This window comes from Montipora foliosa, chromosome 2 (genome assembly GCF_036669935.1).
Source record: "Montipora foliosa isolate CH-2021 chromosome 2, ASM3666993v2, whole genome shotgun sequence".
NCBI lineage: Eukaryota > Metazoa > Cnidaria > Anthozoa > Scleractinia > Acroporidae > Montipora > Montipora foliosa.
In genome coordinates, this window is record NC_090870.1 from 56,872,302 (window position 1) to 56,877,482 (window position 5,181).

The window sequence follows — 5,181 nt, forward strand, 5'->3', positions numbered from 1 at the left end:
AACTTGTTCCATCGAAGGTTGCAGGTGTCGATCATTGCAAAAACCGTGCATGTTGCTTTCAGCAGCTATCTCCATACGTAATTGGAACTTGGGATCTTCCTGTGTAATTTCCTTAGAGAATACCAATTTACTCTCAATGATGTCGTACCATGCACGACTTTTTCGTTCACGTAAAGTCAGTTTCAGCTCTGGAACTGTTAAAGATTGGAAAGCACAAGGGAATCCTTGAAAGAAAAACACCCGATTGTTTGACTGCTTCCCTTATATTAGTCTCTGTGTTTTTTCCTTTATCGCCATAAAATTGCTATAAAGCATGTCAAGGCGAGGGCCGTCTTTTTACAGGATTAGAAATCAACAAAACAAAAGTTACCATTTGTTAGCGCCCCATTTGGAACCGCCGACTTGGCATGATGGATGCAAGGAAATCACACACAGCCCATCCAAGTTGAAGTGTTTTCAGCGCGAGCTCAATAAATTAATTAAGCGCCTGAATATCAAATGCAAATAATGCAAATATGAAACCTGTCATCGCTTTCTTCGACGATCATTGGACAAGGTTCACTTGAGAGCACATGTCATACGAGGAATCATGCAGATCGGTGGAGTCATCAGCTTCGGCCCTCTAGCAAGCCGGAAAACAACCTCCGCCGTCTGTATAATTAATCATGAATGAAATAAATGTATATATTTGATCCCGCTCTTCAAATATTAACAAATTAAAAATTTAATTTTCATTAAATTCTGAGCTGTTTTAATTACAAAACGACTAGCCTGCGAAGCAAGCGTTCCTGTTGGACAGAAGAGCTTCGAAACGATTTTCCGCAAACTGACCGCGCGAAAGTTGGGGAAAGAGACTGAGGGAACTCTTGCAAGAAGACCCAGTATTTTTGAAAAACGCCCACCTTTTAATGGTTGACTTGACACACGCTGATTGACGTCTTATTAACAAATTAGCCAATAACAGATAACCATGTTAACACAAGTTGACTTCCGTCAAAACAAACTCGAGACACCGAGGAAACGAAACACACACAAGCGATCAATGCAGAATTTGCCAATGTGGTTTTAAAGTTAAATTTGTAACGGCAGCTTCTCAGCCGGGTACGACTGATTATTTTTCTTCTGAGAATTTGTTTAAACCATCAAAAACAACTTACGGGCAAGTTCTAGCTGACATTTTGAGAGTGGTTGTAAAGAAGCTGTCGAAAACAACAGCCAAGTTCGGACTCTGCAAATAGTACGATGAATTGCCGATAGTTCGCGAGAACGAACGAAATGTTCGGGTGCCCCGTGTTCGCAGATGATGATCTGTGAAGAATATGGTTCTGAGGTGAGGTTTTCATTCTTACAACAGTTACTTAACGTAGCTTTCGTATTTTGTTTCTAACCGACCAATTGAACCCGTTTACGCGTTTAATGAAGCCGCCGTTTTCGAGATAAACAAAGCTTTCCAGTAGCACGTAATTGTCCAACTATAGATGGTTTCACAGTGAGATCATCAAATTAGCAAGGTCTTCTGAAGTGTCATCTGTAGGAGGTTTAAGATACCCGAAAAATAAATCTTTTTGCAAGTTTCCAGTTCCATGACGTCTTTCGTTTCGAAAATACAGTATTTCGAATTTCCTAATTGTCACCTTATGTAGCTTATCATGGTGACACCGTGATACCAAACTACAGTGGAACCCCGTTAATACGGTCATCAATGGGCCGAAAAAAATTGACCTTATTACCGGGGGTATGGTGAAATTCATGACTAAAGGGCCTTAATGACAAAAATTGCATTTGAACTTCCAGAAAAAACTTTTCTCTTTAATAAACAACAAGGATGTACGTACAGTAATTGTATAAAATACTTGAAACTTCGCACAGTAGGTAAAACGCTTAAAATTGTTAAGTGTACAGCTGTACGTTCTTAGCCTAAAATCAAAACAAGAATAGGCCCAGCTTACTATGCTTCTAAAATACGGAAGCCGCCGTAATTACCTAACCGAAAGACTTAAGTATCAATCATGTTTTAGATGAAAGCACAAAGACTTAATCCCTTCGCGATTTGCCTTACTGGATTTTACAGTAGTTTCAAGATGATGTTTGTAATGAAAACAGGGAGGAGTGTTGCTGACAGTACTTTGTAAAGTAAATCGGCTGTTCGATTACAGCGGTAACTAACGAAGGTCAATGAAATTAACATGTCACAGGCGTTTGGCACGAGTAGCCGAGTTAACGGGATGAAATTATAGAGGACTGTACTGTTTGGGATTTAAAATTGTGGCCGTTGGCCGTATTAACGGGTGACCGCATAGGCCTTATCACGGTTTTCGACGCCATCTTGACGGGTAGGCAAGCGGTCAGAAATTACAGTGTTTGTATGGGAATCCGATAGCAAATAACTTCTTCCAAAATTGAATTTTTTACAATTTCTGAATCGCAACGTTAAAATACTAGGTAGAAGATTGTATTCACCAAGTTTGAAGTATGTAGCTTGGCTAGCTCAGTTAATTTTTTCAATTTTCCACACATTTGTCTGTAAATTTGGCTGGGTAAACAAACGTCTAGGCGCAGTTCGCGGGAAAAAAATTTTAAGACTAATGTAGGGAAAATTTAAAAAAAATAGCTCAGCGACTTATAGGAAAGCTACATCCTTCAAACTTGGTGAATACAATCTTCTACCTAGTATTTTAACGTTTTGATTCACAAATTGTGTAAAATTCAATTTTGGAAGAAGTTATTTGCTATCGGATTCCCATACAAACACTGTAATTTCTGACCGCTTTGCCTACCCGTCAAGATGGCGTCGAAAACCGATATGGAGGCTGTGGTGAATCAATTCCCACAATTCAGCCACCCCTATTCACATGACAGAATATTCTACTTCTTTTCCCCTGGCACATCTCTGGAGTAGTCACATGCGCCTCTCGAGCGACTATGTTTTAATTTGCAAAGTACGAAACAAAACAAGTACATGTTTCTGCAGCCAGTTGCTCATTCATAACAACGCAGATAATGTACCGGTGAAAATCGCTTAGTGTTTACAATTGCAAATAAATTCAGCAGGTGACATAGCTATGGGGGTAGTATGTCTTGGAACTGGTTGTTTGAATGGAAATTACGAGGGCGTTATGTCTATCATTGCGGGATCTAGTATGTAGCGTGACATCAGATAAACTGGTTTCAATTGTAATTTAATATGGGTAAGTGAAAAACGGTATTGATCGATCTGCGAAGAAATTTAGAGTGTTGTGAATAACGCGGCCGTTGATCTCCAGCTCTAGGTAACTAACATAAAGATCAAGAAACTAACAATAAAAAGAAAAAATAGACATCGGCGGATGATGTTCGTACAAAGAACAGCTGAGGCAGAAAGAGACTAAGAAATCTCGGCCATTTATAACATACCGCTGCTGGAAGTTCTGTACTGGCGATTTAGTCATGTTGTCAACAGGCAGGATTATAGTAAATATCTTATTCATAACATTTCTAGACGGCTGAATCCAGCATATTCACGTTTAGCTGCATTGCATTGCGTCATTTGCTATATCGTGGAACATGGGCTTTGAATCAGCAAACGAAATTAAACGAGTCACGCTGAAGCTCCAACGTAGAACCCATCATTTAGTTGCTCCACTGCACGTTATAAATTCCGATTTTCATCTAATTCTGTTAGACGTGAGGCTGTTTCAAGTCTCTCGCTATCTGAAATCTACTCCTTCGCGTTTGTGTTTATTTTTGGTTGCTGTTGTTTTGTCACAGAGGGAGGTCAAATGTATTGCTCGGAGGGGTGTAGTACATTGCTTTTAGCCAATGAAATCACCGCCTCCTAATTCTATTGTCCATTTACTGCACAGAAAACTAAATTCTTCCCACAATATAACTCGGATACCTTTCAGGTATTCCGAGTAACAAGAGAAGATTTAACAAGGGAGCTACGTAATTGTCTTCATCTTGTCTCAATCCATGAAATAGGACTCAAGCTTACATTAGTCAACAAGGTAAGCAGAGAATTTGACGAACTAGACCCTCCATGAGGGTACACTGGGTTGCCTGTGGTACGTGCAGCGTTCCACGCATTTTTTTTCAAGTTGGGGGGGGGGGGGGGGGTCACTCAGAAGTCATACCAGAAGTCATACCACTCGATGTATAAAATCTTCCTTTCCTTACAAGGACCGTATTAATCGTTCACAACAATCCAGAGTTATTTACAGAGCAAATTGTTGGGATTGTAATGGTTTTTACAACGGTAAAACTAAACGGCGGCTTCACGATAGAAAAACCGAACATTTTAAGGCCCTAGCTAAAAATGACAATACTTCAGCCATTGCTGACCACGTCAAGGCCACTGGACATAACATCAAGTGGGATCATTTTGATATTTTAGCGAAGGGCAAAACTGACTATCATTGTAAAATAAAAGAGACCTTCTTTATTCAAGAACTTGAGCCAGCTTTCAACGTCAACGTCGGAAGTGAAATGCTGATGCTTTATTAATCTTTTCTGTTTTTATTAATATTATAATTATTATTATTATATATTTTACTGTTAAGTATTTGCTTAATCTAGGTTCCAGTCCCCTCATCCGCTTTGTTATATATAAACAGCTGTTTTAAATTTCAACGGTTACTTTTGAAAATGTATGTAGAGCACATACGAAACGTCAAGTCATAGTTAAAATGAACAAGTTCAATATGTTTATCACTGCTGTTTGTGTCTTATTTTTGATCATACCAGAAGTCATACCAGCAAAGTCCCTATGGCTCACAGGTCCTCACACGTTCGTACGACGAAACAGATCCTTTTCTGAGGTTAAAACCTGGCTACCGGCCTATTAATTAATCATTTGTCAGAAAGAAGAAATTCCTGTCCTCTTTAAAAAAAATTGACACGCATTGCTTACGTGTGGTAGTGAAGTAACACAGCGATTTATTCCATAATGTCAACTGAGCTGTGTGTTGTCTTCCAGGAGATTCAAGTTGTCCTTGCGTAATCTGTAGCTCTAACAGTGCACGATATTGTTTTGGTATTGTCTATCATTGTAGTGCCATGGTAGGAGTCTTCGGTAAATAGCCTGAGAAGACATGTGGTTACTAGCAAAGTACTGAGCCCAGAAAGATTGAAGAAAATAAATGGGAAGTGAAAAACATTGTCTTCTGGGATGACATGTTGACAGTTGTCTTTGCGTAATATGTA

General features: G+C 39.3%; 1 protein-coding gene across 1 annotated transcript in view; it reads right to left on the reverse strand.

The window, feature by feature from the left end:
• LOC137990997 (adrenocorticotropic hormone receptor-like) overlaps nucleotides 1–456 on the reverse strand; it is a 2,184-nt gene extending 1,728 nt beyond the window's left edge. Inside the window, exons 1-2 of the mRNA XM_068836125.1 lie at nucleotides 371–456; nucleotides 1–224 (exon numbers count right to left, since the gene is read on the reverse strand). The exon at nucleotides 1–224 is cut by the window's left edge and continues 1,728 nt beyond it. The gene's annotated coding sequence lies outside the window, so the exon portion shown is untranslated. The remainder of the gene's footprint in view (nucleotides 225–370) is intronic.
• Nucleotides 457–5,181: the final 4,725 nt, after the last annotated feature.